Consider the following 23,997-nt stretch of genomic DNA (forward strand, 5'->3'; position numbering starts at 1 on the left):
CTTGGATTTAAACACTTTGTACAACATATATAAACCCAAGTCCTTCGGATCAGCATCTCAAAGTACAGCACCTGTCCATACAATGAAACTCACATCACTGACGGGGGACATTCCACTAAAGAAAGCTTGAGAATTTGCAGCCCGAGACCTCTGGGGAAAACATGAATATGGAGGGTGGGCGGCACCAGATCCTCCTAATCTCATTGTGTCGTGGAGTCTTGCAAAAGGCCTGCAGCTTCCTCCCTTCCCAATCGGCCCCCAAGTCCAGTGCTACAGCTGCAAGAACCCCGGTCTCTGGGGCTTTGGAGAGGGGCTGTGGGGTCCCCGACCCCCAGGGGCCCCCCAGAAGCCGCCCAGGAGTAACCCAGCTAGACTGCAAGAACCCCAAGTCTCTGGGGCTTTGGAGAATGGGGTGTAGGGTCCCCGGCCCCCAGGCACCCCCCCCAGGAGAAACCCAGCTAGACTGCACACAGGCTGCTTCCCTGCAGAGTCCTTCTTAACTGCAAACCACTGGTGAGTGACGACCAGGACACTTGGGGGTCTGGGGGGAGAGACTTATTTTTCATGGAAAGCCCTCTGGAGCTGTTAAGTTTCATGCCAAGTGCAGGAATTACGTATCCAAAAAACAAGTGAATATGATCACTGGGTTTTAAATCTTGAAAGCATTAAGGCTGCACTGCCTTCCAGAGCTTTCCCGGGATCTTGGTGAACCAGTTTCTTGGGCTCTCATGGCACCAGAAGCGTATGGACTACAGATCAGGAGAGTGAGCCTTGCTTCTGCTCGCCCTATGAGGCAAAGCTCAAATCCTGCAGCACGTGTCAGAGAAGAGTCCGGAATCTAACGCCATCCCTCACACGGCTGGGAAAGCGAGTCGTGTGTCCTGGTTTAGAGGTTTCTGACAGCTCTAATCAGCATAAATGTCAGCTCTGTTCTTAAATTTCACAGCTATGGCGAGTGTGCAATTCTGCAGTGCAGCCCTACTCACACCCGCTGCCTCCCTGTCCACCACCTTGATTACCGGGGACAGATAACTACTCTTATTTCTAAGGGTATTGATTCAGTGTGTCACCCATTCACACCTCACAAAAAGCCCTGACCCGTGAAGCCCTCAGCTCTTGCTGTGGAGAGGCCGTCTTGGCCAGAGATGCTTTGGATGTGCTCTCAGTCGCAGCTCTGTCCCGGAGACCCTAAGACGAAATACCCATTCTGAGCTGCGTTAGCATGCAGAGTGCACACCCCCATGCCAACCCGTAAGACCCAGGACAAGTCGCTTGGGAAACCTACCCCCACACATGAAGTTCTACCCTCCGGGATGGAATGGCTCAGCATGCGTTCACCAGAGAAGACGTGTGTGTGTGTGTGTGTGTGTGTGTGTGTGTGTGTGTGTGTGTGTGTGTGTGTGTGTGTGTGTGTGTGTAATGGCTCAGCATGCGTTCACCAGAGAAGACGTGTGTGTGTGTGTGTGTGTGTGTGTGTGTGTGTGTGTGTGTGTGTGTAATGGCTCAGCATGCGTTCACCAGAGAAGACGTGTGTGTGTGTGTGTGTGTGTGTGTGTGTGTGTGTGTGTGTGTACACTCCAACAGTGATCATCAGACCGGGGGGCTGGCAAGAAGAGACGATCCACAGGGCCACTGCATGTCCCTCCACCAAGGCCGGGGCTGGGTCATTAGTAGGTTTGCACAAGCACCAGAATCAGATTTGGCTCTCTTATTTTTTATTTATTTACTTATTTTATTTCGCTCCACATCCAGGGTGGAGCCTGATGCGGGGCTCGATCCCACGACCCCGAGATCAAGACCTGAGCTGAGATCAAGAGTCAGATGCACCACTGACTGAGCCCCCTGGGCTCTAGATCTGGATCTCTTAGATACAGTTTAGCTACAGAAGGTTCTGATACTGTTTCAAAACAACCCGAATAGGTTCACTTTAAATACATTAGCTTTTACTGAAAAACAGTCTTTCCTGATGAAAAATGAAAACATTCTGTCCTTGGTAGGACTTGAATAACTCACCGCCAAGGGAAAGATGCCGGATTCTCTGCGGAGGCGACAAGCTACATAGTGAAGTTGTGTCTTTTTTTAGAGAGAGAGGAAGGGGTGGGGGCAGAGGGGATGGTCAAGCAGACTCCACGCCCAGCACAGAGCTCCACGCGGGGCTCGATCCCATGACCCTGAGATCGTGACCTGAGCCCAAACCAAGGGTCAGAAGCACAAGTGACTGAGCCACCCAAGCGCCCCAAAGCAGTGTCTTTTCTCATATTCCGACGACCTGGGTTCCAAAGAAGAGAAGCACGCGCAAGGTCAGGCCACGAGAAATCCACGACCCAGCCCCAGGAACTGCAGACAACGGTGGCCTTCCCTCGGACGCTGAAGGAGGGTTAACTGCGGCCACCAAACACAGTGCTTCATCCCACGTGCACTCCAGAGATCTGCATCGTCAGATTAAAGGCTCACAGAAATTCTGGAGGAAAGTAAAACCATTCAGCTTCCCGTAAAACCCACGTATTTTACTATGCGGTCCTTCTTGCTTCTGTGAACTTGAAAGGAAGGTGGAAACAGGCACCAGCCCTTGGCTCTGCTTCTTGTGTCCTCGTGAGGAGCAGGAGATATGTGCAGCAGAGCCCAGGCCACGTTTGAACCCTGCGTCCTACCCCCACTGCATGGCCTGGGGCAGGTTCAGGGTCCCTCGTCACCGACTAGGTGACACGTATTTTTTAGAAACTCCTGCTTTCTCTCCTAAGAAAGGTCAAAACGGTCCTCTACAACCTAGATGATGCTAAAAATTCTCCAAACTCCAACACACATAATAACTTCTTTCACGTGAGACTTGGATGTTCATGACAACATTCTTGAACGTCTGAACTGTAAAATGGGATTTTTAAAACTGTTCTGTTTAAAAAAGAAATGGGTTTGTATCTATGCTGGCTACACTAGTTCCACACTACCAGCGTCTCCATAGATAACCACCAAGATTTTTTCTTCTGCAGTTTGCAATTCGCAGGATCTGTCATTTTGAGAGCAACATTTTCCCCCACCGGTTCTAAAACCTGCAGTAATAAGAAAGCAATAACGTCCCACTGAACCATCCACACCCATTGCACACCCTCCGGACCCACAGACATCAAGTCACTTGCATACAAAGCCCTAAGAGGACGAAGGAGCTGCAGGAACGCCCCCTCATGTCCCATCTCCAGGACCGAGGACAGCTGCTTCTGCAAGCATGGAGCCTTGACATGGGAGCCCTTCACTCTCCGTGAGCTGGTGATCATCAACCTCACCGCCCATTATGACGGCCCTCCATCCTTTCACCGAGACTGTAACTCAAAGAAAAGGAATCCTCCTTTCACCCACTGGCCCAGCAACTCCCTCTGGAACCACGTCACCAGGCTGCCCCAACCCCCACCCCTGAAAGAAGAACGGGAAATCTCTTTCTCGAAGACAGTTGCGACGTGCGGCCCGCAGATTGCACACAGGAGCCCCGGGGCTCTGCACGGGGAGGCAGCCCAGCAGGAGCGCCCTCTGCCACCTCCGGAGCTAAGTTCCCTTGGCAGAAGTCAAGGCAGAATGTCCTCTGCACCATTTCTAAGACAGCCATAAGCAACATCGTGGCACATAAAAGATAACTGATAATTGATCATCTATTTTCAAATAGATAAAAGCTATTTGAAAAGCTCAATGAGCCACCATCGTTGGATAAGGACCGAAGACCAAAACACCTAAAAAAACAAACAAACAAACAAAAAAACCCATGTTTCCTCACTGCCTCTTTTCTCTTTTCTGCCTAAGCAGGTGCACACATGAAGGTCTCCACCGTCCTTCTGCTTCCATCTCTGGGCAATACTGTTCAACAGAAGCTTCCACGACTGCAAACAGGTCGAGCCTGACAAGAGTCAGCCTTGAGCTGAGACATCTAGAAGCGCTACAGTGTGCTAGCCACAGATCTCAATAACCAACAGCAGCAGAAATGTAGCAATTGTCAAACCCAGGTTTGCATCGACTGCCCCTCCAACATCTGTGAAGTCAAGCCACGTCCAGCACCAATGCCTGAAGAGCTGTTTTTACGTCACAAAGATACAGGAATTCTGGTCTCATAACGCTGACCACTTTCACAGAAGAACAAAGGCACCCTAGATGACAAGTCACCCAGGCCCCAGATCCAGCCTGCACTGACCCCCGCAGCACAAGATAACTCACTGCCGACCGGAAGGATGGGCCTTCCCGGGCCAGTCTAAGCTGTCTGCGGAGAAAAGTAAGTCTGCTGTGTTCCGGGAGTCATCTTTAAGCACTGAAGACGTGAGCAAAATAAATAAGGTAAGGGTAGACGGAAAGCATCCCCAGGGGTTTGCCCCAACACCACAGACCAGACCAAGCAGCAAGAAAGAACTCAGTGCTATCCATGCACATCCAGAGCGGCCAGCCTGGAAGAGAGAGACGGCTCTCCCGGTGCTTCACCCCCTGCCTTGACTTGCCTTGGACACTGTCTTCCTGACCAGTCTGACACCTGCCCTCCCCCAGCCTAGAATGCATGTGGCCGGCAGCCCCACAGCCATGCCCCAAGCCAGACACCCAGCCCTCGGAAGGAGGAGATCAAACCTGGAGAGGGGAATGGAAAGAAAAACACGCTTTCCCACAAGCCTGGACATCAGAAGTGTTGCCGGGTTAGTGCCTGATCCGAGGCTGCTGGGCGGAGATCCCCGTGACTCACCGTAAGTACCCTGGTAACCGCGTTTCCCCTGCAATGCACTCTGTCCAAATTCACTTTGGCACTGTCACTGCTCTAAAACACTGAGCTTCAAGAAATAATGCCCGTTACCTTAGACGTAAGTACTCCAATACCCAAAGTTCTCAGAAACCTGTCAATACTTAACATTCTTACATGATCTGGGTTCTCTCGAGAAACTCCTGTCTCGCAGATACATTGGTCACCACCAATACCAGGGCAACAAGGCTCCCTGAGCGCCAACCAGATCCTACCCCAACCCGGATGGACAGAAATAATATCAAAAAATGGCTGTTTGGGGTTCTGAATCGGAGAATAACAGCAAAGAGATACAGGTGCAACATGAAACAAACAGGTGACTGATCAGGTATCATGATTCTTCCGATGCAGTTAGGTGCTAAAGAATATGAAGTCACCTGCTTCACTTTACAAACACTGGGTTTCCTTCAGGTGTCGACAGAATTCCAACAATCGTTTTCATCTCGTGACTGAACCTTGTAAGGAGCCACGTAATTAACCTCCAGCCCTCTTCCAAAAGAATTCAACCACCCTGTGCGAATAAAAGACTGTGGACGGAAAGCTCCGAGAGCCAAAGTGGAGACTTCTGGGTCCAGCCATGACGGACATCACACAACAAGGGAAGGGAAGCCTCCGAGAGGTACAGGGAACAGGGCCACTGCCCGGGGGCCTCGGGGCGTGAGGAAGAACGTGGGGGTGAGTTCCCAGGCTTCCTTTCCCCACAGATCCTGGACAAGGCACTGCAGAAGTCTCCAACCAGGAACCACCAACAGACCTGGGCCAGAAAAGCTTCCGGAAAGCTCACCCCCCCCACCCCAAACACAGGATCGGGGGCGGGGGAGGAGGTGGTCTAACAAAACCATAAACCTTGTCCCCAGTTGCCACCCTACTGTAGCCAACAGCACTGGTAAAACCTCCCCACCCATCCCAGTCTCAGCAGGGCACGTGGGGGCTCATTTTCCGCCCCCCGCCCACCCAGCCCCCGACTTGGCGGGGGGGGGGCCCACTCAGATCCCCTGGCATACTGTCTGCTGCCCAAAGGGGAAGGGATCTCAGTGTCCCACCTGGTGGAAAGAGACCCCTGATTCCCCTACAGGAGTATGGCCAGGAGGGGCCACGGGGGGAGCTCTGCCTCTCATCTGTCCTGGCATCGTAAAGGGAACAAGGAGGGGGAGGTGGGCTGAGTCGGCACTTGCTCTCCTCACCCCACCTCCCGTACCAGCAGGGTCGAGTGGGAGCGGAGTCACCCCCGACAAGTGAGGAGGCCGTGCGTGTGCACCCTCCACTCCCCCACCACCCTGCTCCCAGGGGGCCCGGAGGGGCGCAGGGTCTCCCCTGCACTAGGCTGCAGGAAGGCTGTGCTCTGGGAAGGTGCGGACGTCCCCCGGAACCACGACAAGTCCCAGCAGGCAGGGGACATGCGGCCCCACGCGGACCACGGGCACCGCCTCCTCAGGGGAAACTGCCTGCTAAGGAGATGAAGCAGGATTCTGATTCTCACCCCCTAAACCAGAGATGTCCAGACTACAGGTGAAAATCGCCTGTCACTTCAAGAACAAGGTCCATCGTGACCAGAACAAGAAAAGGCAGCCCCGGACCCACGGTGACAGGACTCCAGTTGGAACCGGCATGGATTTCAGAGCATCCATCATAAAAATGTGCTCCCCGGGCAATGACAGACTCTCCTGAAACAGGTGACGCTGCAGAGCTGCACCTCCAAGTGACTCACAAGCAGGGTGCTAGCAGGTCCTCTTTCTTCCTTCAAGCTTACAGTCAGGGAGCTTTAGATTCCTTCCATCCTGAGATCCTTCCTTCCGTTATTCCGGGAGTAAGGTGCGGAGACCCAGCACAGCCAACAATGCCATCGGGTGTTTATCAGATGCAAGGACTCGACGGAGGGCAGAGATATGGGGCCACACGATGCACGCGCAGCGAGGGACAGGGGTCCGCGCCCCAGCAGCATCAGGGCGCGCTGGGGTAAGCACCCCACGTGCGGCAAAACAACATGGGCACTCCATGGGAGAACACAAAAAGTCTGCCAAAAGAGCGTGAGGACGCCTTTGGCATGGAGTGGACGGCAGAAGCACAGTGAAACGGGAGCAACGCAGGAGAGCAGAAAGAGAGAAGCGTGTGGTTCCCGAAGCCAGAAGGCGGGAGGAGGCCAGAGAGGAAGACACACCCCGACGTGCACGCCAGTCCCTTCGAGATCTCTCTGCGCGGACGCTGGCCTCAAGCTGCGGCACGACTGGGGCTGTCTGCCTTTGAACACAGGAAGACAGAAGTCGCTCCACTTCTAGTTAGATGCCAAGAAGGTCTGGGAGTCGATCAGAACGTAAATGGGGAGGAACGACCCATCAACGCAGCCGGGCAGAGAAATGGCTTCTACCTTCGCCGAGCCCGCTCTTGCCAAGCAGGTCCCACCAGCTGCAGCAGTAACCAGCCCTCCCCCGGCAGCATCCCAAGGAGGCCAAGAGAGGCGCCGTCCTGCTGTGCACGGGGTGGCGTGTGAGCCGCACGGCTGGGGGCGGGCCCGCCTCTGCTGTTGGGCCAGAGCGCACTCGGGGACGAGCCCCGCAGAGGGGGCGATGCAGTGGGGGCGGGGCCTGGGGATGCGACGCCCTGACCCAAGTCAACCACCCCGACAAACTCTCCAGGGAGAGCAACACAAACAACCAGAAACTGGGGCCAGGGGACGACCAAGTGGCAGTCCCACCGGAGCCTCATGGGAGCAAGATGGGGGGAACAGAAATCGGGCAAGTAGGACATCTGTACCTTTCCCTCGACCCCAGAATATACGGGGATCTTGGGATGCAGTGACAGTGAAGAACAGAGGGAGGGTGGCCCCAATGCCCAACGTATCTCCCCGCACCGTCACTGACCACTCACAACCCCATCCCTCCAGGATCGATTCCCACCATGGGCTCACCCACATCCAGACTCTGGGCGCCCTCGTCGGAGTCGCCGCTCAAACTGAAGCCTGTAATTTATTAATTTCCCTGTTGGCCACTAACTGGTCCCTCTCAGACCCTCTTATTTTGTGTTATAGCATCTTCCTGAACCCCCTGGGGTTTGGTACAGTAGCTGGTACCAAATGCGTACTCTCTGGAACTTCCCAAATGAATAGAGAAAGTCAGGAAAGCGAGAACTGATCGAATGGTTTCCATCAAATACGTGATATGCCATGTTCAAGTTAGCAGAGCCTAACTTGGGTCAGATTTGTTTTCTTTAATGCAGGGGATCATGGAGGATGCCACGGAACCCCACCCTGCACCCAGCAGGTTCGGCACTGCCTTGCAGAGGACGCACACTCCAGACCACCCAGCACAATGGCCTGTGCCTGCAGCCCACAGACCTGCACCCCTGCAATGCCCCCGCAACTGCTACCTCCATGTCCCGTGGAAGTGCATTTTTGAAATTGTCTGGCCAGGACTAAGGATGCAGTGTGAGGCCAGGAATAATATAAACTGGCTTTTAGGGGCGCCTGGGGGCTCAGTCGGTGAAGCGTCTGCCTTCGGCTCAGGTCATGATCTCAGGGTCCTGGGATGGAGTCCGGCAGCGGGCTTCCTGCTCAGCGGGAAGCCTGCTCCCTCTGCTTGTGCTCACTTGCTCTCTCTCTGAAATAAATAAATAAAATCTTAAAAAACAAAAAACACTGGCTCTTAAAAAAATGTAAGACTTTCTACCTCGGACTCATCCCTGGAGAAGCCCATCGTGAGGGCCGTCAGTGATCCCAGGGAAGACACGAAGGCACCCACGTCCACTGTCCAGCCATCCCCCAGACCCAGGGGGCTCCGGGCCCCCTGAGCACTCAATGGGACCCGCACACGTGGCAAAAGAGGACATCACGTGAGAGTTCAGTTCAAGAAAAGGTTTTGTGGCTAAAATGTTTTTGGAGGGGCGCCTGGGTGGCTCCGTCATTAAGCGTCTGCCTTTGGCTCAGGTCATCATCCCCAGGGTCCTGGGATCGAGCCCCGCGTCGGGCTCCCTGCTCAGCGGGGAGTCTGCTTCTCCCTCTGCCACTCCCCCTGCTTGTGTTCCCTCTCTCGTTGTCTCCCTCTGTGTCAAATAAATAAATAAAATCTTTAAAAGAAATAAATAAATAAAATATTTTTGCAAATTCCCTCCCTGGAGCAATCTCTGGGGATCCACCCTTTATTCACTACATCCGCTGACCTCTCTGGGCACTCAAACTCACCAGCCGGACACGGACGGCCCCAGACCCAGCTCCCCACTCCCAGAGGGTGGACGCGGCAGCGCACCCCCACCCCACACTGTGCCTTTCACGCCAACGGACCCCACGCCTAAGCCTCCATGGAGAATCAGATTTCAGGCCCCGAACGGGAGGATTCGCTGTGAGAGGAGACTTAGTTTCATTGTGTGCCCAAGCCAAGAGGTCCCCGGCAAGGCTCTCGGCATCCGGGGGCTCTCGGCTCTGAAGGAGAAGCCGCGTTCAAATGCTAACAGGGAAAGAACAGAACTACAGGTGGAGGCGGCTCAGACAATCCAAGGAGTGAGGACAGGAGTGGCCAGGGGCGCTTCTTGCCTTTTTCTGGATGTGCATCTCCCACACTGTGACGACCCACCAGGGACCCTCGAGGAAGCTGTCCGGGTCCCTGCTGAGCCAGAGGCAGCAGGAAGGTGCACAGGGGCCCAGCAGGATGGCTGCTCGCAGGTGGGAGCATCAGCCCGACCCACCGCCACCCCCACTGGCCGCCTTCTGCACCCCGCCCCCCAGAGCTTCAGGAACTGTGTGGTCCCTGAGGACAGCAAAACCAGGGCCAAGTCAAGCGGCAACTGACCGGCACCTGTGCCCCGGGTCTCGGGCACCGAAGGAACGCAGCCATGACGAGGCACGGTGTGCTACTTCTCCCTCTCGCTCATTCTCCTACGAGACTTTGCTTTCTGCAGCCTCCCTCAAGAGCCATGCAGGGCACGCCTGTTCCTCTTCATCAACTCTGCTGTGACAAAGAGGGTCAGGGGCCTCTGTTTTGCAACAAACAGTGCATCCTGATGGCGCTGGTCCTCCAGGAGGGCGGTAGAAGTTTGAGGAGGTCATGGTTCACAGGATGTGAGCCTCGCTTGGAGGAATGGGGAGTGGGAGCAGGAGAAGCTACTCCCAAATCCATGTGGGGGATGTTTTCTCTGTGCGGGCTCACAGCGGAAGAAACCACAGCCCAGAATAAAAACTCAATGGTCAAGCTAGCTATCCAGAGAGAAAGAAACACGAAACCTGTACCTTTTGAGGCTGAAACAGGACATGTAAAATGTCACTCGGCATCTACCACGAGGCTGACGCTCGAGAAGGGTCTGTGAATAAACCCAATTAAGCAAGACCCTTCTGTTCTGCGCTGTAGACAGTTTAGGAAAACCCAAGCTCATCAAGGGTCATGGAAGGAGGCCGCATAAAGTAGGCAAGCTGGAGAGAAAGGCCAGCACTCTTGTCCCAAGGACTGTGGACCCCAATTCCTCAGCCCGGGAGCCCCTCTGTTAGGGGCTAAATCCAGATATTCCCATGCTGAATGAAGCCCTAACCCTAGAGCCTCGGAATGTTCTGTATTTGGAGAAAGGGTCTTCAAAGGGGTGATTAAGGTCAGATGAGGTGATAGGTGGGCCTTAATCCAAGAGGACTCCCGTCCTTATAAGAAAGAGAGATTCGGACACAGAGGCACACAAAAGGGAGACCGTCAAGCTAGGACCAGGGAGAAGGCGGCCGACTTCGTGCCAGAGAGAAAGGCTAAAGCCACCTGCTAAAGAACCGTCTCTGCTGACACCCTGATGTCGGACTTCTGGCCTCCAGAGCCGAGCCAAAATACACATCTGTGGTTCAAGCCGCCCAGGCTGGGGTATTCGCTATGGCAGCCCGAGCCGACCGACACACTCTCCCACACCCACCGTCGTCCCTGGGAGCAAAGGCTCAAGCGGGCGCATTTGCTGGAACACTGTTCCGGCCTCGGTTCCCCGACTAATATACCCACAGAGAAAATGATAAGATCCCCACACCCCAGCCGACTGGGACAAAAGACACGGTCCGTGCCCAGGTGCAGCACTGAGAAGAGGACGTGCCAACACCTGCCCCGGACCTTTGTTACTGATGGGCCCCCAATATCAGGGCTAAGGTGGGGCAGACCCACACAAGTGGTGTTGGCAAACAAGGCCTGAGTCAAGAGCCGCCCCCCCTCCCCCTGCTTCCGTTCTGGCCTGTTACCAAACACAACAGCTGCGAACCTCTGAGGGCTCATATGCACATCTCAGGACAACCCAGGAGGTAGCATCACCCGCTCTTGACAGAACACCAAGGGGGGCTGGAGAGGGAGAGGCGCCTGCACAGCGGGCATGAAGGGTGGTCTGCAGAGCCCGACTTGAGGCCCAGCGAGGAGAGGTCTCGGGCCACCCACCTCAGCCCAGTGAGCAAAGGAGCGGAGAGGGGCCATGGAGAGACAGGTGCACAGACTCCCTGCAGAAACCCCAGAATAAAGGAGCCATTGTTATGCCCAGGCCTGCAACGGCAAGCATTTATTGATCTCGGCTTAATCAATATTTAACAGACGATTCTCCTACTAAGAGAGAATCCTACACACCAGTGAAAACCCAACGGACCTTACCTGTCAGGGGCTTGCCCGGGCTCGGGTGGCTTGGCAGCCGCCTCAGCTTAACCAAGAGGACTCAGGTGAGAACCAGCTGCCGGTCACGGTCACGGCGCCCGCGCTCCCCACGGCTCCCTGCTCCGGCTCAGCATGGTGCTCACTCAACTCCAAAGCTGAAAGTCAAAGAGGCAGTCACTGAACATGCGGAACTTACGCAAACCTGCATTTTATGCTCTGCACCCAAGACTAAAATCTTTTAAAACAGACACACAGGATATCTTTTTTTTCAAGGAGATTTAATTTAAAAATTCTTCAAAGAGCAGAACGAGAAAGAAGTCCAGGAGGAGTAGGCTTCTAGTTGCCATGTCAACGGACTGCAGAGACAGATGCCTGCGGAGACCAGAGACCAGAGAAGCAAGGAACGCAGCTCTGGGTCCCAGGCCGCAGTCTGCATGTGTCCCCCCCACCCCCAGGAAAAGCAAGTGCCCCCGAGGCGGGCGGGGTACAAATGCACAGACCTTTGCCCTCTTGCAAGGCCAAGTTCACCTGTAATTCATGCTTCAAGCCCAGATCAAAGCCCACATCCTTCCCAGGGTCCTCCCAGAATACAGCCCTCACCCCACCCCACATAGACCCTCCTCCAGCTCAGCCCAGGTACCAGCCCCCCAGTGCAGAAGGCTCCGCGGAACACGGTGCACGCACGTTTAACAGGAGGGGGCAGAAGCAGGTGGACCTGCCCTTTGAATCCTGGCTACTTGCTTTGATTCCCTCATGCAACTCATCTTTCCTGAGGGATGAGCAGGAGGATTGCTCTAGGCTCGAAGGACAGTGTCAGGACCAAGCCAAAGCGTGGCTGAGCTGGAGGTGAGTTTTTAGTCACCTGGGCGCTCCCCTACAGTTTCCTCTGCAGGACAGTGCGCGGAGAGCCCACCTCCCCGAGGAGCGTAATACATCACATCGGGATGCCACTGACTCTTCACAGGTCAAATGCAACATACTCCCACGGGGACTCAGTGGGGCGATCGGCACAGAGCCAGCGTGAGTCCAGGAGAGTCTTCATCAGAGCTGCTGCCTCTGTGTTTGAGCTGGTCCACGGGCTGCGACGTGGGTGCCCTTGGTGGGGGGAACAGAGCCCTAAACTAATTCTTCCTGATCGCTCCACAGTGGAAATAAACCCTGCCCTGCCTCTGACGTGATAAGGAAGAAGTCATGGACCTCGAACTTACTAGAAAGCCAGCATGGAGCACAATGGCCAGGGATCAGGCGCAAGAGCCAGAGAGCCTCTTATCTCCTGACACCACCCTGTCTCAGCAGGTGACATCTGGGGGGAGGCACTAAGCCTCTGAGGCCCCCGCTCCAAAATCAACATGACAACAGTATCTCCATCTAGAGTTTTTTTTTTTTCTTTTTTCTTCCACGTAGAGCTTTTAAGAGGAAGAAATGAGCCTGTAAAGATGTAGGACCCAACATACGGTAAATATTAAAGGAATATGCCAGACATGAACCATGACGCATCACAGTTCCCCCACGATCAGGTGCTAGACACTTGGCCACTAGCAAGCCTGCCGGTGTTCAGACAGGATGCCGATCTTAGGACCGAAAGGGGGACGCAGGATACAGGATTATGTGCCTGCTCAACACTGAACATCACCCGTCGACGCAAAGGCATTTTTAGTGAGGGCACCTGCTTTCTCCCTCTCAAAGAATGTGCAAGTCTGAAACAGATTATAGCAATTATGTCCAGTGCAACATCTCTAAATTCTAGTAGCGAAGTTGACCACAAACTAAAAAAAAAAAAAAAAAAAAGTGAATGGTCAAATGAGAACGAGGGTCTTTGAAATGACAATGGACTGGAATGTGGGAAAACGGGACTTGGGTCACATAACACTTCTGCTCCTGAAATTCTGAGACATTTCCCATCTTTTCCAGAGAAACTAGTCTTCCCCTGGATTCTGATCCAAATGCCCCACGACTGCTTCCAAATGCGTCTTTTCTGCATAGGCCTTTAAATTTGCAACATACGCTCGGGAGGTTTGCCTTATTTTACAATGGGCAACATAAATTCATCTACCACGTGAGAAAAATGACACGCAGTTGCTTGTCAAACTCATCGCCACTTCGACCATTTCTATTTTTAAGAAAGTGGATATTGAACTTCCCAGCAGACAGAACAAAGACAGGATGATTTCTGAACGTGGTGAGCAGGCAGATCTACTGAGAGGCGTCCTCATCAACAGCAGGACCAAGCAAGAGGCACAGAGCCCGTGCTTCGAACAAGCCTCCAGGCTCTGCGAGCAACAGCCCGTCCTCACCCACGGCCACTGTCACCAACACCGGCGGAGCCACTGCTGGGGTGCTGACACCGAACAGAGTCGCCGACACGCTGCACCCTTCGCCCGTCAATCAAGACAGCGCGTCCCCTGCAGGCTCCCCATCAGACACGACGTGAACTTTGAAATCCTATGTGCATGAACTTGGGCAAAACCAAACGTCTTTACTGACTTCCAAAGTATGTCAGAAACAAAGGACCCCTTGATTTCTGTGTAGCATCTGGGATATCTTCCCAAACTCCCAGAGTTTGTATTAATCTTTCCTTCAGTCTAGCTTTCGCGCACTAAATATTTAGAGACATAACAGTGACTATTTAGACACTCAACAAATCCCACCTTCCGTGACGAGGATATTCAGCGTGTGCGGCCACACTGCTCTGGAACAGTCTATGCCTTCGCAAAAGGGGACTGAATGCCCTTAATTTAAAAAAAACAAATTCAATATTGTACGGATAGCGGACTCCACTTGCGACAGCAAATTGAGAAAGACAGATTGAGAAAGAGATCAATGGAATGGAAGTCAAGGAAAAGTCCTTATAAAATGTCAGAACGCTAGCGCCGGAACCTGAGGATAGCCTTTAAAAGAGAAGCAAAAATTAAGCCAAAATTCCGAAATTCTACAGCTCAGACCACTTTTAGTGGGTGTTCCTACAGCCAGAAATGCCATCGTGACCTCCCTGGCCGAGAGGGCGGAATGTGACGACAAAGGAAAGTGGCCGCACCCGAATGCCAACGTCGTCCTCTCGAACCACCCAACACCCAGGAAGCGTTCAGCACAATGCAGCAGGGGCTCCATGGCCCGTGCCCAGGAAGGCCCTCCCTCTGCGGCCCGTCCACCAGCAGACCCTCAGGGGCTCCCACAGGGATGGCAAGCTGGCCCAGGTCAGGGGGTCCCATCCCAACTGGCTGCCATCACAGAAACCGCCCCGACTTAATCAAAATGTACGCCTGGGCCCAGAACGGGGTTCTCAACTCCACAGTCAGGCAGAACCAACAATCCTACCAGTCCTCACCGTGGGGCTTCCAGGAGCCACCGAGCAAGCTCGAAGATGGGCTATCCAAAGGACCCCTGCCCGAGGCCTCCCCGACTGGACATGCAGCAAGACGGGGGGCTGCCGCCTGGAAAGACACAGGAGACTTCCCTCGACAGCCAAGGTCAGCGGGACAGCAAGGGACAGGGTAAACGCACGCGCCCACGGACACCGTGACCGCCCGGAGAATGGGTGAACAGCCAACACACACACGCACGTTTTAGCTCAGTCCCAAGAACAGAAGAACAGCCCTGCGTAAACTAAAGAACGACGCCACTTGCCTGAGTCATGGAAGAGACCTGGACTAATGGAAACATGCAAAGCTCCCAAATGGGAAGATGCTCTTCAAAGCAATCAACTGAGGAAACGAAAGCTAGTTTTGTAAATGAGGTGCGGTTATCCATCTAAATGCATTAAAACTAACAAGATCAATCATGAGACCACCGACTATAGCACATTAAGGGAGAGTTACTCTCATCTCAGAGTAAATTATAAAGCAAAAATAGTTAAAATAGTTTGGTACCGGCACAGAGCTTACATGCAAGAGGGTTCATCAGAAAGAGTGGGGCTGACCAACAGGAGTGTTCGGATTTGCATCACGTGCTCCATGAAGCATCCTAGTAAGAACATGGCCAAATCATCAAGCTTCCACAGCCTGGCACGCAGGATCCGCGGGGCTGGAATTCCAGGGTTGACCAGCTCTCCCAGACGGTCCTGCTGATGCCGCGGAGGATGAAGGGGATGGCCATGATGCCCACGGATGGCGATGAGAGCCACCTTGATTGACAGCCTGTCACAGGTCACACGTCTCACCAGATGCTCAAAGACCACTAATCAAACGGTTTTGAGGATTATGTTGAAACAAGTAAATGTAGAGAAGACATATAATGAAATGGAAAAATGAATGGTCCTTACTTAAGAACACAGATATACTGTCAATCCTTCAAAGCAGAATCATTATCCCATTTCAGGGATGAAGAAACCAAGGCTGGGATACAATGAGTACCTCCCAAGCTCCCACAGCCAAGAAATGGAAGAGCCAGAACTGAATCAACACGCATTTGAATCTGGCCCACCTATTTTATTATTTTGTTGATGAACAGCATTTGTAGGATAAGAAGAGAATAGAAAAATTTGGGCACTCCTTTACCACGTTTCTCCTCCTTTTTGTTCTTTTGGATCACATTGTTTGGAGCATATTTTATCATTTTATTTTAGAGAAGGAAAAAAAAAAAAAGGTCCAAAATAAGAGCCTGAAATTCCAAGCACAGAGGATAACGCGGGCGGGGAGGGGGGAATTCCCCTGCTTGCCAGTGATTTGCAGGTCAGAGATGGGGTGTAAAAGAGGGAACACTCTTGACCTAATGAAAGCATCTACCAGAAACATCCAGCAGCCAAGTGGCCTACATAATGAGGAGGCACCAGTAACCTTGCCCTTAAAATTAGGGCCAGCAAGCCCAGATGACAGCAAGCCCCTAGGTCACCCCCCTAGATGATACAGCAAGGTACAAAACAGAAACCAGGCGCAGAAGTTGTCTAGAAAGAGCTAAGAAGCCAGCGTTATTTACAGAGGAAATTCAGGAACACCAGCTGTAGGCCAAGCTCCTGTCAGCATTTAATAAGGTCGGGATCCCAGAGCGACCCCCCCCCCCCCAGCCCTCAGTCTTTCAGGCAACAGCCCCAAGCCGGTTACAAAGTATAGCGGTAAAGTGGTTTTATTCATAGAAGCAACAGAACTAACGTACTTAAGAAGTACGTACCGAGATCCCGACGAAAACCCAGAAACTCTGGTGAAGAACCTACAAGAAATCGGAAAGAAGACGCCAAGGTGCAAACACAGCACTTTCTGGGAAGGGAAGCCCTCCCCTCGCTGCTCCTGCCCCAGGAAATGGGGGGGTGCACCCCCAGCCGACACCCCAGGTCTGCCAGGGACCCGCGGCTTGCCTGGGGGCAGTTGGACAGGCACAGGACAGACACAGAAGTCCACAGAACAGAAGAGGATCCGGGTGGAGCTGAGTGACCACAGAAGAAGGAAAATTAGGATCCAGGATAAGGGTCTACTGGTGCTCAGTTAAGACACAGGCGGATCTTCACCGCCCACCATTCCTGGTAGATGAATGACTTAATCATCATGAAACATAGTAAGAGAAGGCACGGAAGAATAACGTTACGAAATCTGGACGAGGAAGATCTTCCCAAGCAAGATTCTCACCCTGGAAGCCAGGAAGGAAAATCCAACTCCTTCACGGCACCCAGCCCTCTCTGCAAAATCAAAGGACAAGCAAAAACCTTGGGGAGAAAAAATAACTGGAAGCAAGGCAAATGCACCTGTCCCTGTCCCCCTCCCCTGCTTGGCACAACCCACCAAGTCCCCCCAGTCCTCGGCCCTCCCTCCCACGCCTGCCATCCAGTGGCACAGGTGCTCTGGCTACAGGAGCATAAGAAATCCACCCACTACCCTCCTCCCGTCTCTGCTGCCGACACCAGGCCGCTGCGCTCCTCCGACCTAGAACCAGCCTCAGCACCCGCTGCCCCCCGCGCCCCCTCTCAAGCTGGCTTCAGATACACCTGGACACCCCCCAACAGCAGCCTGACCCAGGGGGCCTGCCTCCCCTCGGACCCACAGCTCGCCTCACCCACCAGCCTCCTCCAGGAGCTCAGACACTCCCCGCTCCGCACCCAGACCCTGCTCGGCCCTGCTCCTCTGGCCCTGCAGACACAGCCAGCCGTTCTGTGGGCTCAATTCTCCTTCCGGTTCCCTCCCACAAGGATGAAATGATGCAAATCCCAAAAAGGTGCTTCTCACGGAACTGGCCAAAGGCAGCCCTGACCCAGGTGGAGGCAGAGATCAAGGAGGAAAGGAGCTGAGGAGGAGGAGGGAAGGGCTAGTCTCGCGGAAGGGGGAAGTGACAACCAGGTCCACAAATCAACCTGAGTTAACGGCAGGAAAGGACCCAGGAGGACACAGACCATCAGCGACCGGCAGGGAGGCCAACTAATGGCTCAGAGGGCGCAGCCGGGGCCTTCGCTCCATTCTACAGACTCTGGGTCCGGGTGTTTGCAAGAAGGAACAGGAATCACGTAATTTTAAAGTTGATCTCCCTAGTCAAAAGTGTTTTTGTCAGGTTTCGGGCCAGTGGTCCTGCTGCTTCTCCCCTCTTCCCACCCCTCACCCCAAAGCCCCACCTGAGTCCCTCGTGACGCTCAAGCACAGTCTCCTTCCCTCACCCTGTGGCTGGCTCTGCCCGCTCCCCTTTCTAGGAATTCCAGAGAAATCACAGCTCTCCGCGGAAAACAATGAGGCCATTAAGTGCTGTGGGCCAGTCACATGAACCGAGAACAGCCCAGAAGCTTCTAGAAATGCCCCTCTATTTTCTTTGTTTTGTTTTCCTTCCTTCCTTCTGCATTTTCTTTCTTCCCTCAGGAAGTTAGAAAAAAAAGCCAACAAGAGAAAGAGGAAAATAAGTGAAGACGCTCCAATTTGTGGAGAAACTGTGCTATGGGATTTTGAGTGATGTTGAGCGAGGCACCACCAACCACAGGTTAAGATTTCGCCCCTCGTCACAGAGGAAATCTGTGGGAAACAGTCTTGTGTGGGTGCCTATCACCGCCCCGAGAACAGCCCAAATCACGGGGCATGCCCCACGGTCCCATGCCCCCCCACCTCCAGAACCTTCCATGCGAAAGACAATCACCTTTCCTCCTCAGTACCACTCAATACCCCCTGTAGGGAACAACTGGAGGCTCTAGGTTTGGGGGATAAAGTGTTACAAACACGTGTAAGAAAAAATGCGCCTTCAGTGCAGGGAGTCCAGATTCTACCAAGGACAACGGAGATGCCGGAGGGTCTGACCAGCCCGGAACCCGGCCCAGCATCTGGGCATAGAAAATAACTGCTACAGTCAACAATCTAATCACCTTTTATTACTTTTATCAAGTCTAGCAGTATGAATCTTCAGTGGCCTTTAGCTCTCTCCTTGTATTTAGCCCTTCTCAAGCCCCGCTGGGCCCTTCCAACAGCTCCCCCCCATCTTCTCCCTCCCCCCTCCCCTCCCCCCGTCCCCCCACCACGTGAAGACACAGTGAGGAGGGGCCCCCTGCACACCAGGAAGGGAGCCCTCAGCACAGAGGGAATCGGCCAGAGCCAGATCCTCGACCCATCCTCCAGAACTGTGAGAAGTCAGTGTGTGCTGACTAAGCCCCCGGTCTGTGCTACTCCGTTAGGGCAGGCCCGAGCAGACGGAGACAAGGGTGGCCTACGGACTGAGTGCCCAGCCCCAGCACCACACTGCTCAAGGCGGGGGAGGGGGGTGGGGAATTCCTCTGTAGCTCTAAATACCCCCCCCCTGCACCGACCGAACAGTCTCACACTCCTCCCTGAACCAGACCGCCTCTGGCCACACGGGCAGCAGCTCAGGAAACACGGGCTCAGCGACTCTCTGCAGAACGCAGAATGTTCTGCTCAGACACACAGAGCCGGCCGCCATGCCTGCCGGTTCCACTCGAGAGTCGCAGGGTGGCGGCCCCCCCAAGCCGTTCCCTCTCGAGGACCCTGCGGCCCTGCTCAGAGTCTACCTTAGGACCTGAAGAACAGTTCCTACACGAGCCTATCAAGGTGCATCTCTTAGATTCCACCTCCCAGTGAGCCCACTTTGACAGGACGCGACAGACCCGTCGTCTTCTCTTCGTGGACGCGACCCGTGGCAGGGTGACAAGCCCGCATCTCTCTGTCCTTCCCCGTCCACTGCTTCACTCCCTTGTCATGTGCCAGGAGCCCGCGTCTGCTCCCCTTGACCCTGTTCCATCTGCCTAGGACTCGGGAGACCCGCTGAGCAAGTGGTGGAAACACCCGCGATGCTCTCTGAACCTCAGGCTCCTTATCGGTGCCAGGAGGGCCTTCGGCACCTGCTCCTGTCAGGGCTGGGAGTGAGAGCTCTTTGGGTGGAGGAGTCTTCTGCTTTGGGGCCCCGGGGTGGCTCAGTGGTTAAGCGTCTGCCTTCGGCTCAGGTCATGGTCCCAGGGTCCTGGGATCGAGCCCCGCATCGAGCTCCCTGCTCAGCGGGAGGCCTGCTTCTCCCTCTCCCTCTGCCCTTTGCCCCCTCCTGTGTGCTCTCTCTTGCTCTCTCTCAAATAAATAAATAAAATCTTTTAAAAAAAGAAAAGAAAGGAAAAAAGGAAAGGAAAGGACAAAGAAAAAAGAAAAAGAAAGGAAAGGAAAGGAAAAGAGAACAGAAAAAAAAGGTCTCCTGCCTCCCGAACATCAGACGAAGCAGCTGTGTCACAGACGCCCTTGGGCGGGCGGCCTCTCATCGCCCGTCCCACTTACAGGTGGCTGTCCAGTGACAGGCAGATCACTGAGCAACACTTGGCGATCTTCCTCGGGACACCGTCCTAAGGCTCTTGTAAGCCCAGGAGTTCCCGGCAGGCACCGAATGGCTTGCGTTACCTTCTCTAACAATCATTCCACGTTGACCTTTGTCCTGAAGTCATGACTTCTTCCTTGATTGGCTCCATAAACATTTACTGAGTGCTCACGACAGCCTCCATCCTGACGAGCACTCTCAACAAGCTGGTCCCTAACCTGGTTTCTTGGGGCAGTCGACGCAAGACGCAGGAGTGTGGCCAAGCCTTGGTCCACACCCCGCAAGGAAAACAGGGGAAGAAAAGCAGTCTGTGGCATGCATGGCCGATCACTGGTTTTATCCGTTCTGCAAAAACTGGCATGAGCATGTGGAAACCCATCCCAAGTGAACTCGTCCTCAGGTGTCTAGCAGGGGACGCCCAGCTGCTGCTAATCCGCGTGGGAAACAGCCCTACACAACTGGTCACTTCTCTAAGGAATCCCAGCTAGTCACACATCCTTGACCCGAGAGCAGGTCCTCCTCCTGTTTGGGAAAGTCTGCCCCGCCCCGGGCCCAGAGGCAAAGGGACAAAGCAGAGCCCCACTCACAGTCAGAGGAGCAGAAACCTACCCATGGGGCGGGGGGCGGGGGGACAGCTGCTGTTGCCAGCAAACCATGCTACACAGAGCCCGCCGCTTAGGAGACGTGAATGCGGGCGCCCGGGTGGCTCAGTTGGTTAAGCGACTGCCTTCGGCTCAGGTCATGATCCCGGAGTCCCGGGATCGAGTCCCACATCGGGCTCCCTGCTCAGCAAGGAGCTTGCTTCTCCCTCTGACCCTCCCTCCTCTCATGTGCTCTCTCTCTCTCATTCTCGCTTTCTCGAATAAATAAATAAAAATCTTTAAAAAGGAGACGTGAATGCACCTCAAAATTTCCAGTGGTCCTCACGTCAATGCAGTCTTGGGGACAAGGCGGGGTCTTCCACTGGAAAGCTAACCCGGACCTCAGCTCCACCAACTGAAACCCACACTTCATACTCCAGTATTCAATCTTCCTCTTCCTGGTGATCAGAGCTATGAAAACCGTCACGACAGACGAACTTCAAAAGGCCTCCCGTAGGGGCGCCCGGGTGGCTCAGTCGGTGCAGCGTCCGACTCTTGGTCATATGGCTCAGGTCCTGATCTCAGGGTCGTGGGATCGAGGCCCAGGACAGGCTCTGTGCTCAGCGGCATCTCCCTCTGCCCCTTCCCCTTCCCGTACTCCCTCTCTCTAAAATAAATCTTAAAAAAGAAAAAAAAAAAAAAGGTCTCCTATAAGAATTACTAAAGGTAATCTAAATCCTTTCAGAATTCTATTACCTTCCACGATTGAGATGCCAAATGCCCAGAGAGGTGGGAGCCACCGCACCCTACAGGAGGCCTCACAGGAGGGAAGCTGGCGTGGAGACCTGCAAAGGAATCCATCCTTCACCTGCGTCAGCGACTGAAATGCTTTTCCTTTGCCAACAGAGATCACGTAATGCTCACGTGCCCGGCCTCCCCTTCACACTTCCCAAGCTGACCAGTGCTCAACAGCCCGGATATGCTCTATGGCTTGTCATGCATCACCTGCATGGGATAGTCAACAAATATTTGGTCCTTGTCCCAGTTCCCGGCACACGGCTCCTACAACTCCCGGAAGCTCCAGAGTGATGAGTGTCTTATAGGCTAATGAAGCAGGTGGCTGGGACCCCCTGACACCTTCAGGATGGGAGATGGATGGTCACCAGAAAGACCAGGCATGGTTAGGATGTGGAACTGTCCCCACCTTCGTGACCTCCCGGGAAGGGACAGGGGCTAGAGGCTGAGTGACCTCCAGGGAAGGGACAGGGCTAGAGACTAAGCTAACTGCAAATGGCCAATGAGCTGATGAATTGTGCCTACCTACCGGAACCTCCACAAAACCCCATCCTTTAGGGTGGGAGGGAGCTTCAAGATGCGGGAGCTCTTTGGGGTGCTGGGAGCCCCCAGGGAGAACACGGAAGGTCCACGCGCCCCCCTTTACCTACACCTTGCTCTTTGTGTTTCTTCCATCTGGCCGTTCCTGAGTTGTAGCCTCTATCACAAACCTACAAGTGTAAGTGAAGTACCTTCCTGAATTCCATGAGCCATTCTAGCAAACTACCAAACTAAGAAGGGGGTTGCATCCCCATTCTATATTCATCTGGTCAGAAGTACGGGGGCTTGGGATTCAGCTGGCATCTGAAGTGAGGGCCCCTTTCTGGCGCAGTCTCGAGCCCTATAGCCCATTGCGGGGGGGCAGTGTCGGAACCGCACGGAATTACAGGACACCCCCACTGGTGTCTGGAGATTTGGAGGGCTGACATTTGGCATCAGATGCATTGTGAACAAAAAGTGTAAGCTGACAGAGAAAAACAGGTCGCAGAGCCAGGACCACATCACCCTTTGCTTGGAGTCCGTCTGTCCGCACGGTGAGCTCCTGGCTGGCTTCACCCGCCCCGACTCCGAGGCTCCGGGTCTGAGTGCTGGCTGAGGCTAGGGGGCCCCGGGCTTTCTGCAGGCAGCTCGGCCAGGTCAGAGGAGGGACAGAGCCGGGTCACTCTGCCCCTCTCCCCTGTAAGCTTACCTTCTGCTCCGCCGGTACAAAGTGCCGGTCTCACTCCTGTCCCGAAGCACTCTGGGGGGGGGCGCTCAGTGTGACGCCTGTCTCAGATTCCTCTGCAGACACCTGGGTTTCCCGTGGGGAAACAGGACAGTGGCCAGGAGCTCTGCCCTACGATCTGGGCAGCCAGGCCCTCACCACGACGTCTCACAGCCCTGGACTCGGGCTGCGCAGCGCTTCTATCTACATCCCACTGCCAAGCTGACCCATCAGTGAATGCACACAGAGGGGGCACCAGCTGCTGGCACCAGCATCTCCCCACCGCGTCCATACTGTAGCCCTAGAAAGTATACGAATACACCAGAAGACAGAAGACCTGGGCTCCCCACCTCATCTGGTGCTCAACAACTAGGGGCCGTCTTCAGGGTGTCCGTAAGCTACAGAGGACACAAGAGACACAGAGATGCGCCACAGGGTCCTCACCAGGGAGAGACCCCAGCATCCCAGCACCCCGGCTGCACCCCGCATCTGCATCTCCACCTGCAGCAGTCTCTCACGGGAGCCTTGATCTTGACTGACCTCACATGCCAAGGGCAACATCAAAACCACCTTCAGGATACTAACCCAGGGCCTCTCCCTCCTGAGTGCACACTGGGGTGTCCCAGAGGCCACAAGACACGTGACTGAATGCAGAAGCAGGTTCGAGAACCCAGGCACCTTCTGTTAAGCCGGATCTTAAAGAGATTTACAAAATGTAAAATGATGACACTCTCATTACATTTTTTATTTGAAAACACAGCTAACTTTTTAAGACATAGCCTTTATGTTTACATATAACAGATTTATTGTTTTTTTTTTAAGATTTTATTTATTTATTTGACAGAGAGAGAGACACACAGCGAGAGAGGGAACACAAGCAGGGGGAGCGGGAGAGGGAGAAGCAGGCTTCCCGCGGAGCAGGGAGCCCGATGCGGGGCTCGATCCCAGGACCCCGAGATCATGACCGGAGCCGAAGGCAGACGCCTGACGACTGAGCCACCCAGGCAACCCCGATTTATTCTTCTTTTTATGGAGGAATAAGTATTTTGTAAATGTGTCTCTGTTTTGGCAACAGCCAAGATCAATATGCACGGTCACAAAAACACAAGCTCTGTAGGGTCGCCAGTCACTTTTAAGGGTGTGAAGCGGGTCCTGGGAGCGAACCTGGGAGGCCCACAGCCTCCAAGGCCCGAGCAGCCCCAGGAGGTAAAGGGGATGCCCCCGGGGCAGGCTGCACCACCACCAACCAGGCTCACACAGCAAACCAAGGCCCTTGGGGAACAAGAGCCCTTAGAGACTCGGTCAATCAGGAAAGATTTCACGAACAATGAT

The 23,997-nt window shown here is 54.0% G+C and overlaps 1 protein-coding gene across 1 annotated transcript in view; it reads right to left on the reverse strand.

The window, feature by feature from the left end:
• GRB10 (growth factor receptor bound protein 10) overlaps window positions 1-23,997 on the reverse strand; it is a 171,694-nt gene that overhangs the window by 127,953 nt on the left and 19,744 nt on the right. The window contains exon 2 of the mRNA XM_088018287.1: window positions 11,341-11,495. The gene's annotated coding sequence lies outside the window, so the exon portion shown is untranslated. The remainder of the gene's footprint in view (window positions 1-11,340; window positions 11,496-23,997) is intronic.

The sequence above is a fragment of the Eumetopias jubatus genome, unplaced genomic scaffold (genome assembly GCF_037043125.1).
Source record: "Eumetopias jubatus isolate StellerSeaLion01/CBP00866 unplaced genomic scaffold, mEumJub1_p1.0 scaffold_14, whole genome shotgun sequence".
NCBI lineage: Eukaryota > Metazoa > Chordata > Mammalia > Carnivora > Otariidae > Eumetopias > Eumetopias jubatus.